The 24,432-nt window shown below is 28.8% G+C and overlaps 1 protein-coding gene across 2 annotated transcripts in view; it reads right to left on the reverse strand.

The window, feature by feature from the left end:
- Positions 1–9,143: 9,143 nt before the first annotated feature.
- LOC148865455 (ubiquitin C-terminal hydrolase 12-like) overlaps positions 9,144–24,432 on the reverse strand; it is a 46,270-nt gene continuing 30,981 nt past the window's right edge. The window contains exon 10 of one of the 2 annotated variants that reach the window (XM_088978625.1): positions 9,144–11,086. The gene's annotated coding sequence lies outside the window, so the exon portion shown is untranslated. The remainder of the gene's footprint in view (positions 11,087–24,432) is intronic. The other variant, XR_016110032.1, reaches the window with a different exon arrangement.

Consider the following 24,432-nt stretch of genomic DNA (forward strand, 5'->3'; position numbering starts at 1 on the left):
TTAAGTCAAGTTTCTTCTTTGTTTTGTTTTAGATTATATATAGAAAGAAGTACAAGTTTCTTTGTTGTTGTTAGTCATATTCGTGTCTTTATGCAGGGGTAAGCAACTAAGCCATTAATAAAAGCTTACAAATTAGTTTTGAATAAAACTTAGGAGTTAGGAATCAACTATCTCTCGTTTCTTCTTTGTTTTGTCTTTAGTCATATTGTGGGATAAATTGATTAAGTCAAGTTTCTTCTTTGTTTTGTTTTAGATTGTTTAGACGGGACTGTTTGGATTGATCAACATTTATTTGTTTTATTTTCCTACGAGTAGGTCTAGTTATATTTCGTAGAGGAGTTGACTTGATTTCCTATTTTATTTGTGTATGTCGGGTTCGTTTCTGTTAGTGAGGGGAGTTTGTTTCCCTAATATGCTTTGTTAGTGGATATTGATTTGATTGATGTTTGATTGGTTTGCCACAGCTTGGGTTAGTTTTGGATAATCATCTCTACCAGATGATTTTCTCTATGTTGAGTTTGATTCATTTGCATCGGGGTTGGTTGGTTAAAAGGGAATAATCTCAAAATGTCCTCATCTTGTTTCATGTGGATTGATTGTTGTTTAGTTTTTGAATTGATAGATTAGGACGGTTTGGATAGTTTTGGACTCTTTGGATTGATTTCAGCTATGGTCTTCTTTGATGACATCGTTATGGGAAGCTAATCTATAGCTCTGGTTGGATTTTTTAAATAAAACGGTTAATTTCTTCCTATGCTTCTGTTTTATCGGTTATGAAATGATGGTTCGGGCCGACATGAAATGGTTGTGTTGATTCCAATTTGGGTTGGTCATGTTGGCTTTTGTTAGTGCTCTGTTGTAACAGACTATATTGGGTGGATTGTTTAAAGATGCTGAGAGTGATCGCTGTTTGTAGTTTGGCACTAATAGTTTAATGTGTTTTTCGTTAGGATTTTTGATGACTTTCCTCATTATGAAATTGCTAGTGCTTTGAAATATTTCGATATGAAATACGAAAACTTCTTTTTTGATCATTAAAAGTTTAGGTTAGTTGGTTTGGCACATGCACGTTTACATCGCCAGAAATGGATTAGTTGGAATCAGTTCCTATAGGCTCTGTTTGGCACTTACAAGTCTGAGTGAGTGGATTTAGCTTGTTTAGAGAGATTTAAAAAGTTCGTGTAAGTGAAAGTGGTGATTTTAGTGGGGTAATATGCTTGGTATTTGTTGGTTGATGTGATTTAAATCAAGTTATGTCTCAATTATTCTGTATGTTGTTTAAATGGGATGGTTTGGATTGGTCATTTTTTATTTGCTTTGTTATGATTTGATTAGGAAAAGTTTCACTTTTTGATGGAGTTGAGTTGATTTCCCAAATTCTCTAAATATGTTGATTTTGTTTAACTTAGATTTGGGAGAATATCCGGCCTATGGTATAAGTTATAGTGGGTTTGTTTAATTAACAATAGTGTGATTAGAATTATAATAAGCTCTATTCTTGTGGGTTAAATTGATTAAGTCAAGTTTCTTCTATTTTTTATTTTAGATTGTGTTGACGGGACGGTTTGGATCGATGAACGTTTATTTTTTTATTTTCCTACAAGTTGGTCTATTTTATTTTATTGAGGAGTTGACTTGATTTTTCTACTTTATTTAGGTATGCCGGGTTTTTCTCTGTTAGTAAGGGGATTTTGTTTTGCTAACATGCTTTGTTAGTGGGTATTGATTTGATTGATGTTTGAATGGTTTGCCACAGCTTGGTTAGTTTTGGAAAATCTGCATTTGCTCCTACCTAGGTTTGGCCCAGGATTAGGAAGAATGGGTTTGATTAAGTTTAGCTATATTCGATATCTGTTAGATGGTTTTCTCTATGTTGAGTTTGATTCATTTGCATCAGGGTTGGTTGTTAGTAAGTGAATCATCTAAAATTGTCTGCATCTTGTTTCGTGTGGGTTGACTCTAGTTTAATTTTTCAATTGATAGATGAGGACGGTTTGGATAGTCTTGGATTGTTTGGATTGATTCAGCTACGGTTTGCCACAGCCTTGGGTTAAATGGCGTTTTACGAAGAGCTCGCCACAGGCAGCCTTGCGTCTTACGAAGAGCTCGACACTTAGGGGTAGCGGCGTATTGCAGGAAGATCTTTTACCTGACAACCGTACCTAACAGATCCGGAGACCTGCGCCCACGTCTCTCGTTGGGCGGCGCTGTGTCTATTAGTCTTGAGAGCTGTTTCTTGACTGGCAGAGCCGTACTCTACAGTAGCCGCATGCACCTGCCACCTCAGTTCTGGCAGTAATGGCTGCGGCAGAGAGACAGAGGCAGTTACGCCTGATTTGATAGGACACCACTGTATAAGGACTCCGACCCCCAAAGACAAGGGGGAGAGAATGAAAAGGTAATCCATGCTCTCTAGCTCCCTCATTTCTCTCCAAGCTCCCTACAATCAGAATGCTAACTTAGGCATCGGAGAGTCCCCATCAGGAAAATACCCCCCGCTCCTCTAATTCAGTTTTCGCATGTTCCTCAGATCCCACTGCCTACAAAGAGGAGGAAAAGATGGAGTTCTCGCTGGTCCATCAGCTCCCGCCACCTACAAAGGAAAGGAAATCACCTCATGCAGAGGGCAGTCGGGTTGCGCTACACTAGGGAGCTCCACCATCCCCTGAGTTACAGGCCGCCTAGGAGCAGGTCAAATGACGAGTCCAACTAGGTAGTTCACCATTAGGGAGCTCGTCACCAGGTAGCTCACCGCCAGGGAGCTCGTCACCCGGTAGCTCACAACCAGGGAGCTCGTCACCAAATAGCCCACCATTAGGGAGCTCATCACCAAGTAGCTCACCACCAGGGAGCTCGTCACCAAGTAGCTCACCACCAGAGAGCTCCACCATCCTCTCCTGGGAGCAGGTCAAATGGCGAGGCACTTAGCCAAAAAAATTGATACATTACAAAAAATTGGTATGTGACCAGAAACAATTAGATCAGTTAGTAAGGGAATAATCTAAAAATGCCCGCATCTTGTTTCGTGTGGGTTGACTCTAGTTTAGTTTTTCAATTGATAGATTATGATAGTTTGGATAGTCTTGGATTGTTTGGATTGATTTCAGCTATGGTTTTCTTTGATGGCATCATTCTGGGAATTTATCGATTAGCTTTAGTTGGACTTTTTAAATAAAATGAATTATTCTTTCCTATGCTTATATTTTATCGGTTATGGAATAATAGTTTCGGCCGACATGAAATAGTTGTGTTGCTACCAATTTGGGATGGCCGTGTTGGCTTTTGTTAGTGCTCTATTCTAACATAATATATTGGGTGGATTGTTTAAAGATGTTGGGAGTGATCGTTGTTTGCAGTTTGGCACTAATAGCTTAACATGTTATTCGCTTGGGTTTTTGAATATTTTTTTTTATTATCAAATTGTTAGTTCTTCGAAATATTTCTCTATGAAATACAAAAACATCTTTTTTTTATCCTTAAAAGTTTAGGTTAGTTGGTTTGGCACATGCACATTTACATCACCAGAGTGGATTAGCTTGAATCGGTTCCTATTGGTTCTATTTGGCACTTATAATTCAGAGTGAGTGGATTTAGCATATTTTGAGAGATTTAAGATGTTCATCTAAATGTAAATGGAGACTTTAGCGGGATGATGTGATTTATGTCAAGTTTGGTCTCTATGATCTTCTATGTTGTTTAAATGGGTTTGTTTGGATTGGTCGTTGTTTATTTGCTTTGTTTTGATTTGAGTAGGAATTTTTCATGAAGTTGAGTTGATTTCCCAACTTTTCTAAATATGTTTGTTTTGTTTAACTTGCAATTGGGAGATTATCAGTTCGGTGGTATAAATTATAGTGGGTTTGTTTCATTAAGAATAGTGTGATTAGAATTGTAATAGGCTCTATTCTTGTGAGATAAATTGATTAAGTCATGTTTCTTCTTTGTTTTGTTTTATATTGTTTAGATATGACTGTTTGGATTGATCAATGTTTATTTGTTTTATTTTCCTACGAGTAGGTCTAGTTATATTTTTTCTAGAAGAGTTGATTTGATTTCCTACTTTATTTACATATGTCGGGTTCATTTTTTTTAGTGAGGGGAGTTTGTTTCGCTAATATGCTTTGTTAGTGGGTATTGATTTGATTGATGTTTGATTGGTTTGTCACAACTTGGGTTAGTTTTTGATAATCTGTTATTGTTTCTACCTAGGTTTGGTTAGACTCAGTTTCTCAGGATTTGGAAGAATGGGTTTGATTAATCTCAGCTATATTCGATTTCTACCAGATGATTTTCTCTATGTTGAGTTCGATTCATTTGCATCAGGGTTGGTTGGTTAGAAAGGGAATAATCTCAAATTGTCATCATCTTGTTTTGTGTGGATTGACTCTTGTTTAGTTTTTGAATTGATAGATTTGGACGGTTTGGATAGTTTTGGATTGTTTGGATTTATTTCGGCTACGGTCTTCTTTGATGGCATCGTTATGGGAAGCTAATCTATACCTCTGGTTAGACTTTTTAAATAAAGTGGATAATTTCTTCCTATGCTTCTGTTTTATCAGTTACAGAATGATGGTTTGGGCCGATATGAAATGGTTGTGTTGATTCTAATTTGGCTTCGCCATGTTGACTTTCATTAATGCTCTGTTGTAACAGACTATATTGGGTGGATTGTTTTAAGATGCTAAGAGTGATCGTTGTTTGTAGTTTGTCACTAATAGTTTAATGTGTTTTTCGTTAGGATTTTTGATGAGTTTTCTCATTATGAAAATGTTTGATTGGTTTGCCACAGCTTGGGTTAGTTTTGGATAATCTGTTGTTGGTTCTACTTAGGTTTGGCCCAGGATTAGGAAGAATGGGTTTGATTACGTTTAGCTATATTCGATATCTACCAGATGGTTTTCTCTATGTTGAGTTTGATTCATTTGCATTAGGGCTGGTTGGTTAGTAAGGAAATAATCTAAAATTGTTCGCATCTTGTTTCGTGTGGATTGACTCTAGTTTAGTTTTTCAATTGATAGATTAGGACGATTTGGATAGTCTTGGATTGTTTGGATTGATTTTAGCTACGGTTTTCTTTGACGGCATCATTCTGGGAATCTATCGATTAGCTTTGGTTGGACTTTTTAAATAAAGTGAATTATTCCTTTCTATGCTTCTGTTTTATCGGTTACGGAATGATAGTTTCGGCCGACATGAAATGGTTGTGTTGGTTCCAATTTGGGATGGCCATGTTGGATTTTGTTAGTGCTCTGTTTTAATATAATATATTGGGTGGATTAAAATATATTATTGGTGTCGGGTTGAATCGAATAAATAAAAGTTTATACATAATAGTGTATCTTATGTATTAAAATATATAAATGAATAATTTGGTTTATTAAAATAAATAAATAAATAAAATTTCATTAATTATTGGGACGGGAAAGATACATGCTATACCACACTAGACCTAACTCGTTGATAACCAAAAAAATAACGACCAAGAGAGAGAAAAAGAAAATATTAATTAATTTATTAAACTAAATAATAAAATCTATTTATAATGACTCAATTCATTTAGTAAAATAATAAGTAAATATCAAATCGATCTAAAACCTAGCCCGGACCAATGATATAGTGAAATAATTTGTTGATAAAATTAAATCGTTTAACAAATTAAATAAATAAAATTTTTAACTTACTAAATTAAATATAAAAATTAACTGGTGAGGAAATGAGAGAGTATGCTGGGCTCGACTAAAGAGATAGACCTGATGGTTAGGTAAGGCTTGAAGTTGGGCTTCAATATATTCTATTGATATAAAGACAAAGCCCTTCCCGAACATGCCACTACCTGTGAATTGGTTTAATCCCAACTCAGACCCTAACCTGTTCATAAATTATTAGTTAATGGAATAAATTAGTAAATTAAATAAATAGAAATCTATGGATAATAATTTACATAATTTTGTAAAATATATAAATGAATAGTTTAATTTATAAATAAATAAAAAATCCAAGCTACATAGAATAAACCCCAACCAATGACAACCTTTAAATGTTGGACAGAGCGGTAATAAAGAGAGGGAAATAATTAAATAATATAGTAAATCAAATCAACAAAATCTTATAACTTTTTAAAATAAGTATATAAATAGTTAGGCAAAAAATAAGAGAGAATAGTTAGCTCTTCATTAAGGGCATCATTGTAAATAGTTACAAGTTAACAACAAATATGGAAGAGAGATTTCTATGGAATTAAGAGAAATAAAGAATAGAACTTTGCTTATCGCAATCATAGCTTTATATGACTAGGCACGCTCAAAATCTCAACTTGAAGGTTGGCCTAGGCTTAGACTTGGGCTTTAATAAGCTATGTTGATATAAAGGCAGAGCCCAAACTAAACGTGGCCCGACCAACCGATACCTATCCTATTGATAACCCTAAATATTAGGCTCAGGTTGGAGGGGGAAGAGAGAGAGAGAGAGAGAGAAAGAGAGAAATAACTTGTTAACTAAATGAATTATGAATTATTTGAATAGTTTAATAAATTAAATAAATAGGAATCTATGGATAACAATTTACTTAATTTTGTACAAAAATTAATGATTAAATTGTTTTAGTAAAATAAATTAATAAAATTTCATTTATTATTGGGACAAGACAAGTATAGCCTATCACACACCTGACCAAATATATTGATTGCCCCAAAAATAGGCTCCGGGATGAGAGAAAAATAATTTGTTAGGAAAATAATTCCTTTATTAAGAATTTAGTAAATTAAGTAAATAGAAATCGATGGATAATAATTTACTTAAATTTGTAAATTAGATAAATCAATAACTAAATATTCATTTATTATTAGTGTCGGGCTGAATTGAATAAATAAAAGTTTATACATAATAGTGTATCTATTGTATTAAAATATATAAATAAATAATTTGGTTTAGTAAAATAAATAAATAAATAAAATTTCATTAATTATTGGGATGAGATAGGTACACAAGAGAGAGAAAAATAAATTATTAATTAATTTATTAAACTAAATTATAAAATCTATATATAATGACTCAAATATTTAGTAAAATAATAAATAAATATCTGATCTATCTAAAACCTATCCCGACCCACTGATAACCCAAAATATTAGACTCGGGGAGGGAGAGATTTAGTGAAATAATTTGTTGATAAAATTAAATCGTTTAGCAAATTAAATAAATAAAATTTTTGAGTTAATAAATTAAATATATAAATTAACTAGTGAGTAAATGAGAGAGTACTAAAGAATAACAATTTCCTCACTGGACTCGATTCAAGAGATAGACCTAACGGTTGGGTTGGGCTTCAAGTTGGGCTCCAATGTATTCTATTGATATAAAGACAAAACCCTTCCCGAACATACCACTACCTGTGAATAGGTATAATCCCAACTCAAACCCTAACCTTTTAATAAATTATTAATTAATGGAATAAATTAATAAATTAAATAAATAGAAATCTATGGATAATAATTTATATAATTTTGTAAATTATATAAATGAATTATTTAATTTAATAAAATAAATAAAATATCCAAGCTACGTAGAACAAACCCCACCCATTGACAACCATTAAATGTTGGACACAGAGTGGTAATAAAGAGAGAAATAATTAAATAATCTAGTAAATTAAATCAACAAAATCTTTAAAATCTTTAAAATAAGTATATAAATAATTAGACAAGAAAATAAGAGAGAGTAGTTAGCTCTTCATTAATGGCATCATTGTAAATAGTTACAAGTTAGCGACAAATATGGAAGAGTGATTTGTAGGAAATGAGAAACAAAGAATAAAACTTTCTTTATCGCAATCCGATCTTTACATGATCAGGCACACTATAAATCTTATCTTGATGGTTGGCCTAGGCTTAGACTTGGGCTTTAATAAGTTATGCTGATATAAAGGCAAAGACCAAACTAAACATGGCCAACCAACCGATACCTATCGTATTGATAACGGTAAATATTGGTCTCAGGTTGGGGGGGGGGAGAGAGAAAGGGAGAAATAACTTATTAGTTAAATGAATTATTAATTACTTGAGTAGTTTAATAAATTAAATAATTAAGAATCTATGGAAAACAATTTACTTAATTTTGTACAAAAGTTAATGATTAATTTGTTTTAATAAAATAAATTAATAGAATTTCATTTATTATTGGGACAGGAAAGGTACAACCTATCACACACCTGACCAAACAAATTGATTGCCCTAAAAATAGGCTCTGGGATGAGAGAAAAATAATTTGTTAGGAAAATAATTCATTAATTAGGAATTTAGCAAATTAAGTAAATAGAAATCTATGGATAATAATGTACTTAGTTTTGTAAAATAGATAAATCAATAATTATCTTTAGCAAAAAATAAATAAATATTCACTTGTGATTGGTGCAAGACTGGTCCTAGCTATCCAAATCCAAACCCGCACCATTGACAACCGTAAATATTGGTCATAGAAAGAATTAAATAAAAAAATTTGGAGAATAATTTATTTAATCTATTAAAACAAATAATGAATAATTTAATTTGGTAAAATAAGTAAATAAAATTTTAGTAATTACTAGGACAAGACATGTATACCCTATTCGACACAAGAACTAATCCATTGATAGTCATAAAATGGGAGAGAAAAAGAGAAATACTTTGTTCATAAATTAAATCAATAATTAGTTTAATAATTTAGTTAGGTAAATAAATAAAATCTATGGATAATAATTTACTAACTTTTGGTAAAAAAAATAAATATCCAAGCTATCAAGATCTAACCCCAATCCACTGACAACCCAAAATATGTAACTCACAAAGAAGGAGAGCGAGAGAGAGAGAATTTCTTTATAAAGTAAATAATTTAATAAATTCAATAAATAATTTTTTTTTAACTTAATAGAATAATAATATAAATAATTAGGTAACAAAATGAGAGAGAAACAAAGAATTTCCTCATCGTGCTTTGGGCTCTATTTATACGTTGGGCTCATGCTCAAGATCTAGGCCCGAAGTTTGATCCGGACTCAGACTTGGGCATAAATATGTTATATTGATATAAACGCAAATCACAATCCAACCCTAGCTGACTAGTTAATAATTTTAGCCTAATGAGACCTAAACTATTGAGAACCCTAAATATTTGGCTCAAGGAGAGAGATTGAAATAACATCATAGTTAAATAAATTATTAATTACATGAATAATTTGGTGGAACGTTCATCCAAATGTGCAGATCCTACGCTGCAAGTCACCGCAACCACCGAGGGGGCTAATGCTGGTTAGACAAGACCCTGACATTTGGAAGAAAGGTCAAGCTAAATCTTGTTAGGGGCCCCTCCTTTGGAATCAGTTGAGAATGATCAATTCAATAAATATAAATATATGGATAATACCTTACTTAATTTTGTAAAATAAACAAATTAATAATTCAATTTAATAAAATAATTAAGTTAAATCGAATAAATAAAAGTTTATACTAAATAGTGTATCTAATGTATTAAAATATATAAATAAACAATTTGGTTTATTAAAATACATAACTAAATAAATTTTCATTAATTATTGGGACGGGACAGATACATGCTATACCACACTAGACCTAACTCGTTGATAACCAAAAAAATAACGATCAAGAGAGAGAAAAATAAATTATTAATTAATTTATTAAACTAAATAATAAAATCTATTTATAATGACTCAATTCATTTAGTAAAATAATACGTAAATATCGAATCGATCAAAAACCTAGCCCGACCCATTGATAACCCAAAATATTAGACTTGGGGAGGGACAGATTAAGTGAAATAATTTGTTGATAAAATTAAATCATTTAGCAAATTAAATAAATAAAATTTTTAACTTACTAAATTAAATATATAAATTAACTAGTGAGGAAATGAGAGAGTACTAAAGAATAACAATTTCCTTGCTGGGCTCGACTCAAGAGAAAGACCTGATAGTTGGGTTGGGCTTGAAGTTGGGCTTCAATATATTCTATTGATATAAAGACAAAATCCTTCCCGAACATGACACTACCTATGAATAGATTTAATCCCAACTTAGACATTATATCCTGTACATAAATTATTAATTAATGGAATAAATTAGTAAATTAAATAAATAGAAATCTAAGGATAATAATTTACATAATTTTGTAAAATATATAAATGAATAATTGTATTTAATAAAATAAATTAAAAGATCCAATCTACGTAGAACAAACCCCACCCATTGACAACGTTTAAATGTTGGACACAGAGCGGTAAAAAAGAGAAGAAAATAATTAAATAATCTAGTAAATTAAGTCAACAAAATATTTTAACTTTTTAAAATAAGTATATAAATCATTAGGCAAGAAAATAAGAGAGAATAGTTAGTTCTTCATTAATGGCATCATTGTAAATAGTTACAAGTTAGCAATAAATATGGAAGAGAGATTTCTAGGAAATGAGATAAACAAAGAATAAAACTTTCCTTATCGCAATCCAAGCTTTATATGATTAGGCACGCTCAAAATCTCAGTTTGATCGTTGGCCTAGGCTTAGACTTGGGCTTTAATAAGTTATGTTGATATAAAGCCAGAGCCCAAACTAAACGTAGCCCAACCAACCGATACCTATCCTATTGATAACCCTAAATATTAGGCTCAGGTTGGGAGGAGAGAGAGAGAGAGAGAAAGTGAGAAATAACTTATTAATTACTTTATAGTTTAATAAATTAAATAAGTAGGAATCTATGCATAACAATTTACTTAATTTTGTACAAAAATTAATGTTTAATATGTTTTACTAAAATAAATTAATAAAATTTCATTTATTATTGAGAGAGGACAGGTACATTCTATCACATACCTGGCCAAACATATTGATTGCCCTAAAAACAGGCTCGAGATGAGAGAAAAATAATTTGTTCAGAAAATAATTCATTAATTAAGAATTTAGTAAATAATGTAAATAGAAATCTATGGATAATAATTTACTTAATTTTGTAAATTAGATAAATCAATAATTAACTTTAACAAAAAATAAATAAATATTCACTTGTGATTGGTGCAACACTGGTTCAAGCTATCCAAATCCAAACCTGCACCATTGACAACCGTAAATATTGGTCACGGATTGAATTAAATAAAAAAATTATGAAGAATAATTTATTTAATCTATTAAAACAAGTAATAATTTAATTTAGTAAAATAAATAAATAAAATTTCAATTATTATTGGGACAAGACATGTATAGCCTCTCTGACACAAGAACTAATCCATTGATAGTCTTAAAAAGGGAGAGTGAAAGACAAATACTTTGTTCATAAATTAAATCATCAATTAGTTTAATAATTTAGTTAAGTAAATAAATAAAATCTATGGATAATAATTTACAAACTTTTGGAAAAATAAATAAATATCCAAGTTATCTAGATCTAAACCCAATCCATTAACAACCCTAAATATGTAACTCGCAAAGGGACAGGGAGAGAGAGAGAGAAACAAAATTTTTTAACTTAATAAAATAACAATATAAATAATTAGGGGACAAAATGAGGGAGAAACAAAGAATTTCCTCACCGTGCTTTAGACTCTATATGAACGTCTGGCTCATGCTCAAGATCTAGGGCCGAAGTTCGATCTGAACTCAGACTTGGGCATAAATATGTTATATTGATATAAACGCAAATTCCAATCCGAACCTAGACTAATCAGTTAATAATTTTAACCCCAAATGAGACCATACCTATTGAGAGCCCTAAATATTTGGCTCAGGGAGAAAGATTGAAATAACTTCATAATTAAATAAATTATAAATTACATGAATAATTTGGTAAAATCAATAAATATAAATACATGGGATATAACTTACTTAATTTTGTAAAATATAAAAATCAATAATTGAATTTAATAAAATAACTAAATATTCATTTATTATTGGTGCTGGGTTGAATCAAATAAATAAAATTTTATACATAATAGTGTATCTAATGTATTAAAATATATACATGAATAATTAGGTTTAGTAAAATAAATAAATAAATAAAATTTTATTAATTATTGGGACGGGACAGGTACATGCTTATACCACATTAGACCTAACACGTTGATAACCCAAAAAATAAGGATCAAGAGAGAGAAAAATAAATTATTAATTAATTTATTAAACTAAATAATAAAATCTATATATAATGACTCAATACATTTAGTAAAATAAAAAATAAATACCCAATCTACCTAAAACCTACACCAGCCCATTGATAACCCAAAATATTAAATTTGGGGAGGAAGAGATATAATGAAATAATTTGTAGATAAAATGAAATAAATAAATTTTTTAACCTACTAAATTAAAAATATAAATTAACTAGTGAGGAAATGAGAGAGTACTAAAGAATAACAATTTCCACGCTGGACTCGACTCAAGAGATAGACCTTATGGTTAGGTTAGGCTTGAAGTTGGGCTTCAATATATTCTATTGATATAAAAACAAAGCCCTTCCAGAACATGCCACTACCTGTGAATAATTTTAATCCCAACTCAGACCCTAACCTGTTCATAAATTATTGGGCTCAGGTTGGGGGGGGGGGGGGAGAGAGATAGAAAGAGATAAATAACTTATAACAAAATGAATTATGAATTACTTGAATAGTTTAATAAATAAAATAAATAGGATTCAATGGATAACAATTTACTTAATTTTGTACAAAAATTGATGATTAATTTGTTTTAGTAAAATAAATTAATAAAATTTCATCTTTTATTGGGACAGGACAGGTACAACCTATCACACACCTGACCAAACATATTGACTAGCCCAAAAATAGGCTCTGGGATGAGAGAAAAATAATTTGTTAAGAAAATAATTCATTAATTAAGAATTTAGTAAATTAAGTAAATAGAAATCTATGGATAATAATTTACTTAATTTTGTAATATAGATAAATCAATTAGCAAAAAACAAATAAATGTTCACTTGTGATTGGTGCAAGACTAATCCAAGCTATCCAAATCCAAACACACACCATTGACAACTATAAATATTGGTCATGGAGTGAATTAAATAAAAAAATTATGGAGAATAATCTATTAAAACAAATAATGAATAATTTAATTTAGTAAAATAAATAAATAAAATTTCAGTTATTATTTGCACAAGACATGTATAGCCTATCTAGCACAAGAACTAATCCATTGAGAGTCCTAAAAAGGGAGAGATAAACAGAAATACTTTGTTCATAAATTAAATCATTAATTAGTTTAATAATTTAGTTAAGTAAATAAATAAAATCTATGGATAATAATTTACTAACTTTTGGTAAAATAAATAAATATCCAAACTATCTAGATCTAACCCCAATCCATTGACAACCCTAAATATGTAACTCGAAAAAAAGAGAGCGAGAGAGAGAATTTGTTTATAAAGTAAAAATTTTAGTAAATTAAATAAATATATATTTTTTTAACTTAATAGAATATTAATGTAAATAATTAGGTGACAAAATGAGAGATAAACAAAGAATTTCTTCACCGTGCTTTGGGCTCTATATGAACGTCGGGCTCATTCTCAAGATCATAGGCCCGATGGGCATAAATATGTTATATTGATATAAATGCAAATCACAATCCAACCCTACCCGGACCAATTAATAATTTTAATCCCAAAGACCTAACCTTTTGATTGCCCTAAATATTTGGCTCACAGAGAGAGATTGAAACAACTTCATTGTTAAATAAATTATTATTGGTAAATTCAATAAATATAAATATATGGATAATACCTTACTTCATTTTGTAAAATAAACAAATCAATAGTTGGATTTAACAAAATAACTAAATATTCATTTATTATTGGTGTCGGGTTGAATCGAATAAATAAAAGTTTATACATAATAGTGTATCTAATGTATTAAAATATATAAATGAATAATTTGGTTTAATAAAATAAACAAATAAATAAAATTTCATTAATTATTGGGACGGGATAGGTACATGCTATACCACACTAGACCTAACTCGTTGATAACCCAAAAAATAAGGATTAAGAGAGAGAAAAATAAATTATTAATTAATTTATAAAACTAAATAATAAAATTTATATATATTGACTCAATTCATTTAGTAAAATAATAAATAAATATCCAATCAATCTAAAACCAATCCCGGCCCATTGATAATCGAAAATATTAGACTCGGGGTGGGAGAAATATAGCAAAATAATTTGTTGATGAAATTAAATCGTTTAGCAAATTAAATAAATAAAATTTTTGAATTAATAGATTAAATATATAAATTAACTAGTGAGGAAATGAGAGAGTAAAAAATAATAACAATTTCCTCGTTGTGCTAGACTCAAGAGATAGACCTGATGGTTAGGTTGGGCTTAAAGTTGGGCTTCAATATATTCTATTGATATAAAGGCAAAGCCTTTTCCTAACATGCCACTACCTGTGAATAGGTTTAATCCCAACTCAAACCCTAACCTGTTCATAAATTATTAATTAATGGAATAAATTATTAAATTAAATAAATAGAAATCTATGGATAATAATTTACATAATTTTGTAAAATATATAAATGAATAATTTAATTTAATAAAATAAAAAAATCCAAGCTATATAAAACAAATCCCACTCATTGACATCCTTTAAATGTTGGACACATAACGGTAATAAAGAGAGGGAAATAATTAAATAATCTAATAAATTAAATCAACAAAATCTTTTAACTTTTTAAAATAAGAGAGAATTGTTAGCTCTACATTAATGGTATCATTGTAAATAGTTACAAATTTGCAACAAATATGGAAAAGAGATTTCGAGGAAATGAGAGAAACAAAGAATAAAGCATTCCTTATCGCAATCCAAGCTTTATATGATGAGGCACACTCAAAATCTCAGCTTTATGGTTGGCCTAGGCTTAGAATTGGGCTTTAATAAGTTATGTTGATATAAAGGGAGAGCACAAACTAAACGTGGCCCGACCAACTGATACCTATCCTATTGATAACCCTTAATATTAGGCTCAAGAGAGAAATAACTTATTAGTTAAACGAATTATTAATTACTTGAATAGTTTAATCAATTAAATAAATAAGATCTTATGGATTACAATTTACTTAATTTTGTACAAAAATTAATGATTAATTTGTTTTAGTAAAATAAATTAATAAAATTTTATTTATTATTGGGACAGGATAGGCACAACCTATCACACACCTGACCAAACATTTGCCCTAAAAATAGAATCCGAGATGAGAGAAAAATAATTTGTTAGGAAAATAATTCATTAATTAATAATTTAGTAAATTAATTAAATATAAATGTATGGATAATAATTTATTTAAATTTGTAAAATAGATAAATCAATAATTAACTTTAGCAAAAAATAAATAAATATTCACTTGTGATTGGTCCAAGACTGGTCCAAGCTATTGGTCACGGATTGAATTAAATAAAAAAAAATTGGAGAATAATTTATTTTAGCTATTAAAGCAAATAATACTTTGTTAATAAATTAAATCCTTAATTAATAATTTAGTTAAGTAAATAAATAAAATCTATGGATAATAATTTACTAACTTTTGGTAAAACAAATAAATATCCAATCTATCTAGATCTAACCCCAATCTATTGACAACCCTAAATATGTAACTCGCAAAGAGAGAGAGAGAGAGAGAGAGAGAGAGAGAGAGAGAGAGAGAGAGAAAGAGAATTTATTTATAAAGTAAATAATATAGTAAAATCAATAAATATTTTTTTAAGTTAATAGAATAACAATATAAATAATTTGGTGACAAAATGAGAGAGAAACAAAGAAATTCCTCACCGTGCTTTTGGCTCTATATGAACGTCGGGCTCATGCTCAAGATTTAGGCCCAAAGTTTTATCCGGACTTAGACTTGGGCATAAATATGTTTTATTTATATAAACGCAAATCACAATCCAACCCTAGCGCTACCAGTTAATAATTTTAATCCCGAATGAGACCTAAAACCCAATCCATTAACAACCCTAAATACATAACTCGAAAAGGGAAGAGGAGAGAGAGAGAGAGAGAGAGAGAGAGAGAGAGAATTTGTTTATAAAGTAAATAATTTAGTAAATTCAATAAATAAATTTTTTAACATAATAGATTAATAATATAAATAATTAGGTGACAAAATACAAGTTTAATGTATTAAAATATATAAATGAATAATTTGGTTTAGTAAAATAAATAAGTAAAATTTCAATAATTTTTTGGACGGGATAGGTACATGCTATACCACACTAGACCTAACTCGTTGATAACCCAAAAAATAAGGATCAAGAGAGAAAAATAAATTATTAAAATAAATAATAAAATCTATATATAATGACTCAATTCATTTAGTAAAATAATAAATAAATATTTAATCTATCTAAAAGCTATCCAGACCCATTGATAACCCAAAATATTAGACTCGGGGAGGGAGAGATATAGTGAAATAATTTGTTGTTAAAATTAAATCGTTTAGAAAATTAAATAAATAAAACTTTTAAATTACTAAATTAAATATAATAATTAACTGGTGAGGAAATGGGAGAGTTTAAAGAACAACAATTTCCTCACTGGGCATGACTCAAGAGATACACCTGATGGCTGTTAGGCTTGAAGTTGGGCTTCAATATATTCTATTGATATAAAGGCAAAGCCCTTCCCGAACATGCCACTACCTGTGAATAGGTTTAATCCCAACTTAGACCCTAACATGTTCATTAATTATTAATTAATGGAATAAATTAGTAAATTAAATAAATAAAAATCTATGGATAATAATTTACATAATTTTGTAAAATATATAAATGAAAATTTTCATTTAATGAAATAAATAAAATATCCAAACTATGTAGAACAAACCCCACCCATTCACATCCATTAAATGTTGGACACATAGCGGTAATAAAGAGTGGGAAATAATTAAATAATCTAGTAAATTAAATCAACAAAATCTTTTAACTTTTTAAAATAAGAGAGAATTGTTGTTAATGGTATCATTGTAAATAGTAACAAATTTGCAACAAATATGGAAGAGAGATTTCTAGGAATTGAGAGAAACAAAGAATAAAACTTTCCTTATCGCAATCCCAGCTTTAGATGATCAAGCACACACAAAATCACAACATTATGGTTGGCCGAAGCTTAGACTTGGGCTTTAATAAGTTATGTTGATATAAAGAGAGAGCACAAACTAAACGTGGCCCGACCAACCGATACCTATCCTATTGATAACCCTTAATATTAGGCTCAAGAGAGAAATAACTTATTAGTTAAATGAATTATTAATTACTGGAATATTTTAATCAATTAAATAAATAAGATCCTATGGATAACAATTTACTTAATTTTGTACAAAAATAAATGATTAATTTGTTTTAGTAAAATAAATTAATAAAATTTTATTTATTATTGGGACAGGACAATTACAACCTATCACACACCTGACCAAACATTTGCCCTAAAAATAGAATCCGAGATGAGAGAAAAATAATTTGTTAGGAAAATAATTCATTAATTAAGAATTTAGTAAATTAAGTAAATATAAATGTATGGATAATAATTCATTTAAATTTGTAAAATAGATAAATCAATAATTAACTTTAGCAAAAAATAAATAAATATTCACTTGTGATTGGTCCAAGACTGGTCCAAGCTATTGGTCACGGATTGAATTAAATAAAAAAAAATGGAGAATAATTTATTTTAGCTATTAAAGCAAATAATACTTTGTTCATAAATTAAATCCTTAATTAATAATTTAGTTAAGTAAATAAATAAAATCTATGGATAATAATTTACTAACTTTTGGTAAAATAAATAAATATCCAAGTTATCTAGATCTAACCCCAATCCATTGACAACCATAAATATGCAACTCGCAAAGAGAGATAGCGAGCGAGAGAGAGAGAGAGAGAGAGAATTTATTTATAAAGTAAATAATATAGTAAATTGAATAAATAATTTTTTTTTTAAGTTAATAGAATAACAATATAAATAATTCGGTGACAAAATGAGAGAGAAACAAAGAAATTCCTCACCGTGCTTTGGGTTCTATATGAACGTCGGGCTCATGCTCAAGATTTAGGCCCAAAGTTCGATCCGGACTCAGACTTGGGCATAAATATGTTTTATTGATATAAATGCAAATCACAATCCAACCCTAGCCCGACCAGTTAATAAGTTTAATCACGAATGAGAGCTAAATCCCAATCCATTGATAACCCTAAATACATAACTCGCAAAGGGAAGAGGAGAGAGAGAGAGAGAGAGAGAGAGAGAGAGAGAGAGAGAGAATTTGTTTATAAAGTAAATAATTTAGTAAATTCAATAAATAATTTTTTTAACTTAATAGAATAATAATATAAATAATTAGGTGACAAAATACATGTTTAATGTATTAAAATATATAAATTAATAATTTGATTGAGTAAAATAAATGAATAAATAAAATTTCAATAATTTTTGGACTGGGATAGGTACATGCTATACCACACTAGACCTAACTCGTTGATAACCCAAAAAATAAGGATCAAGAGAGAGAAAAATAAATTATTAAAATAAATGATAAATTCTATATATAATGACTCAATTCATTGAGTAAAATAATAAATAAATATTTAATCAATCTAAAAGCTATCCCGACCCATTGATAACTCAAAATATTAGACTCGGGGAGGGAAAGATATAGTGAAATAATTTGTTGTTAAAATTAAATCGTTTAGAAAATTAAATAAATATAATTTTTAAATTACTAAATTAAATATACAAATTAACTGGTGAGGAAATGGGAGAATACTAAAAAATAACAATTTCCTCACTAGGCACGACTCAAGAGATACACCTAATGGTTGGGTTGGGCTTGAAGTTGGGCTTCAATATATTCTATTGATATAAAGGCAAAACCCTTCCTGAACATGCCACCACCTGTGAATAGGTTTAATGCCAACTCAGACCCTAACATGTTCAATAATTATTAATTAATGGAATAAATTAGTAAATTACATAACTAAAAATCTATGAATAATAATTTACATAATTTTGTAAAATATATAAATGAAAATTTTAATTTAATAAAATAAACAAAATATCCAAGCTATGTAGAACAAACCCCACCCATTGACATCCTTTAAATGTTGGACACGTAGCGGTAATAAAGAGGGAAATAATTAAATAATCTAGTAAATTAAATCAACAAAATCTTTTAACTTTTTAAAATAAGAGAGAATTGTTAGATCTACATTAATGGTATCATTGTAAATAGTTACAAATTTGCAACAAATATGGAAGAGAGATTTCTAGGAAATGAGAGAAACAAAGAATAAAACTTTCCTTAACGCAATCCCAGCTTTATATGATCAAGCACACACAAAATCTCAGCTTTATGGTTGGCCGAGGCTTAGATTTGGGCTTTAATAAGTTATGTTGATATAAAGGGAGAGCACAAACTAAACATGGCCTGACCAACCGAAACCTATCCTATTGATAACCCATATTATTAGGCTCAAGAAAAAAATAACTTATTAGTTAAATGAATTATTAATTACTAGAATATTTAAATCAATTAAATAAATAAGATCCTATGGATAACAATTTACTTAATTTTGTACAAAAATTAATGATTAATTTATTTTAGTAAAATAAATTAATAAAATTTCATTTATTATTGGGACAGGACATGACAACCTATCACACACCTAACCAAACATTTGCCCTAAAAATAGGCTCCAAGATGAGAGAAAAATAATTTGTTAGGAAAATAATTCATTAATTAAGAATTTAGTAAATTAAGTAAATATAAATGTATGGAGAATAATTTACTTAAATTTGTAAAATAGATAAATCAATAATTAACTTTAGCAAAAAATAAATAAATATTCACTTGTGATTGGTGCAAGACTGGTCCAAGCTATCCAAATCCAAACCCGAACCATTGACAACCGTCAATATCGGTCACAAATTGAATTAAATAAAAAAATTTTGGAGAATAATTTATTTTATCTATTAAAGCAAATAATACTTTGTTCATAAATTAAATCATTAATTAGTTTAATAAACTAGTTAAGTAAATAAATAAAATCTATGGATAATAATTTACAATCTTTTGGTAAAACAAATAAATATTCAATCTATCTAGATCTAACCCCAATCCATTGACAACACTAAATATGTAACTCGCAAAGAGAGAGAGAGAGCAAGAGAGAGAGAGAGAATTTATTTATAAAGTAAATAATATAGTAATTCAAAAAATAAATTTTTTAAGTTAATAGAATAACAAAATAAATAATTCGGTGACAAAATGAGTGAGAAACAAAGAAATTCCTCACCGTGCTTTGGGCTCTATATGAACGTCGGGCTCATGCTCAAGATTTAGGCCCGAAGTTCGATCCGGACTCAGACTTGGGCATAAATATGTTTTATTGATATCAACGCAAATCACAATCCAACCCTAGCCCTACTAGTTAATAATTTTAATCCCGAATGAGACCTAAAACCCAATCCATTAACAACCCTAAATACATAACTCAAAAAGGGAAGAAGAGAGAGAGAGAGAGAGAGAATTTGTTTATAAAGTAAATAATTTAGTAAATTCAATAAATAAATTAAATATACAAATTAATTGGTGAGGAAATGGGAGAGTAGTAAAGAATAACAATTTCCTCACTGGGCACAACTCAAGAGATACACGTGATGGTTGGGTTGGGCTTGAAGTTGGGCTTCAATATATTCTATTGATATAAAGGCAAAGCCCTTCCCGAACATGCCACTACCTGTGAATAGGTTTAATCCCAACTCAGACCCTAACATGTTCATTAATTATTAATTAATGGAATAATTTAGCAAATTAAATAAATAAAAATCTATGGATAATAATTTACATAATTTTGTAAAATATAAATGAAAATTTTAATTTAATAAAATAAATAAAATATCCAAGCTATGTAAAACAAACTCCACCCATTGACATCCTTTAAATGTTGGACACATAGCGGTAATAAAGAAAGGGAAATAATTAAATAATCTAGTAAATTAAATCAACAAAATCTTTTAACTTTTTAAAATAAGAGAGAATTGTTAGCTCTACATTGATGGTATCATTGTAAATAGTTACAAATTTGCAACAAATATGGAAGAGAGATTTTTAGGAAATGAGAGAAACAAAGAATAAAACTTTTCTTATCGTAATCCCAACTTTATAAGATCAAGCACACACAAAATCCCAGCTTTATGGTTGGCCGAGGCTTAGACTTGGGCTTTAATAAGTTATGTTGATATAAAGGGAGAGCACAAACTAAACGTGGCTCGACCAACCGATTACCTATCCTATTATTGATAACCCTTAATATTAGGTTCAAGAGATAAATAACTTATTAGTTAAATGAATTATTAATTACTGAAATATTTCAATCAATTAATTAAATAAGACCCTAAGGATAACAATTTACTTAATTTTGCCCAAAATTAACTAATAGGCTCCGAGATACAACATATCACACGCCTGACCAAACATTTGCCCAAAAAATAGGCTCCGAGATGAGAGAAAAATAATTTGTTAGGAAAAAATTCATTAATTAAGAATTTAGTAAATTAAGTTAATATAAATGTTTGGAGAATAATTTACTTAAATTTGTAAATTAGATAAATCAAAATTTAACTTTAGCAAAAAATAAACAAATATTCACTTGTGATTGGTGCAAGACTGGTCCAAGCTATCCAAATCCAAACCCGCACCATTGACAACCGTAAATATTGATCACAGATTGAATTAAATAAAAAAATTTTGGTGAATAATTTATTTTATCTAATAAAGCAAATAATACTTTTGTTCATAAATTAAATCATTAATTAATTTAATAATTTAGTTAAGTAAATGAATAAACTCTATGGATAATAATTTACTAACTTTTGGTAAAATAAATAAATATCCAAGCTATCTAGATCTAACCCCAATCCATTGACAACCCTAAATATGTAACTCGCAAAGAGAGAGAGCGAGAGAGCAAGAGAGAGAGAGAGAGAGAGAGAGAGATTTTTTATAAAGTAAATAATATAGTAAATTCAATAAATATATTTTTTTAAGTTAATAGAATAACAATATAAATAATTCGGTGACAAAATGAGAGAGAAACAAAGAAATTCCTCACCGTGCTTTGGACTCTATATGAATGTCGGGCTCATGCTCAAGATTTAGGCCCGAAATTTGATCTGGACTCAAACTTGGGCATAAATATGTTTTATTGATATAAATGCAAATCACAATCCAACCCTAGCCCGACCAGTTAAATATTTTAATCACAAATGAGACCTAAATCCCAATCCATTGACAACCCTAAATACATAACTCGCAAAGGGAAGAGGAGAGAGAGAGAGAGAGAGAGAGAGAGAGAGAGAGAGAATTTGTTTATAAAGTAAATAATTAATAAAATTTCATTTATTATTGGGACAGGACAGGTACAACCTATCACACACCTGACCAAACATTTGCCCTAAAAATTGGCTCCAAGATGAGAGAAAAATAATTTGTTAGGAAAATAATTCATTAATTAAGAATTTAGTAAATTAAGTAAATATAAATGTATGGATAATAATTTACCTAAATTTGTAAATTAGATAAATCAATAATTAACTTTAGCAAAAAATAAATAAATATTCACTTGTGATTGGTGCAAGACGGATCCAAGCTATCCAAATCCAAACCCACACCATTGACAACCATAAATATTGGTCAAGGATTGGATTAAATAAAAAATTTATGGAGAATAATTTATTTAATCTTTTAAAACAAATAATTAATAATTTAATTTAGTAAAATAAATAAATAATTTAAGTTATTATTGGAATAACTTAATAGTTAAATAAATTATTAATTACATGAATTATTTGTTAAATTCAATAAATATAAAATATGGATAATACCTTACTTAATTTTGTAAAATAAACAAATCAATAATTCAATTTAATAAAATAACTAAATATTCATTTATTATATGTGTTGGGTTGAATCGAATAAATAAAAGTTTATACATAATAGTGTAACTAATGTATTAAAATATATAAATGAATAATTTGGTTTATTAAAATAAGTAACTAAATAAAATTTCATTAATTATTGGGACAGGACAGATACATGCTATACCACACTAGACCTAAATCGTTGATAACCAAAAAAATAACGATCAAGAGGAGAAAAATAAATTATTAATTAATTTATTAAACTAAATAATAAAATCTATTTATAATGACTCAATTCATTTAGTAGAATAATAAGTAAATATCAAATCGATCTAAAACCTCGCCCAACCCATTGATAACCCAAAATATTAGACTCGGGTAGGGAGATATATAATGAAATAATTTATTAATAAAATTAAATCGTTTAGCAAAATAAATAAATAAAATTTTTAACTTGCTAAATTAAATATATAAATTAATCGGTGAGGAAATGAGAGATTTCTAGGAAATGAGAGAAACAAAGAATAAAACTTTCCTTATCACAATCCGAGCTTTATATGATCAAGCACGCTCAAAATCTCAACTTGATGGTTGGCCCAGGCTTAGACTTGGGTTTTAATAACTTGTGTTGACATAAAGGCAGAGCCCAAACTAAACGTCGCCCCACCAACCGATACATATCCTATTGATAACGCTAAATATTAGGCTCAGGTTGGAGGGGGGAGAGAGAGAGGGAAAGAGAGAAATAACATATTAGTTAAATGAATTATTAATTACTTGAATAGTTTAATAAATTAAATAAATAAGAGTCTATGGATAACAATTTACTTAATTTTGTACAAAAATTAATTATTAATTTGTTTTAGTAAATAAATTAATAAAATTTTATTTATTATTGGGACAGAATAGGTACAACCTATCACACACTTGACCAAACATATAGATAGCCCTAAAGATAGGCTCCAAGATAAGAGAAAAATAATTTGTTAGGAAAATAATTCATTAATTAAGAATTTAGTAAATTAAGTAAATAGAAATCTATAGATAATAGTTACTTAAATTTGTAAAATAGATAAATCAATAATTAACTTTAGCAAAAACTAAATAAATATTAACTTGTGATTGGTGCAAGACTGGTCCAAGCTATCCAAATCCAAACCCGCACCACTGACAACCGTAAATATTGGTCACGGATTGAATTAAATAAAAAAATTATGGAGAATAATTTATTTTATCTATTAATGCAAATAATACTTTGTTCATAAATTAAATAATTAATTGGTTTAATAATTTAGTTAAGTAAATAAATAAAATCTATGGATAATAATTTACTAACTTTTGGTAAAATAAATAAATGTCCAAGCTATCTAGATCTAACACCAATCCATTGATAACCCTAAATATGTAACTCGCAAAGAGAGAGAGAGAGAGAGAGAGAGAGAAAATTTATTTATAAAATAAATAATTTAGTAA

Source organism: Nelumbo lutea, chromosome 3 (genome assembly GCF_056320005.1).
Source record: "Nelumbo lutea isolate HS-2025 chromosome 3, American lotus-T2T, whole genome shotgun sequence".
In the NCBI taxonomy this organism is placed as follows: domain Eukaryota; kingdom Viridiplantae; phylum Streptophyta; class Magnoliopsida; order Proteales; family Nelumbonaceae; genus Nelumbo; species Nelumbo lutea.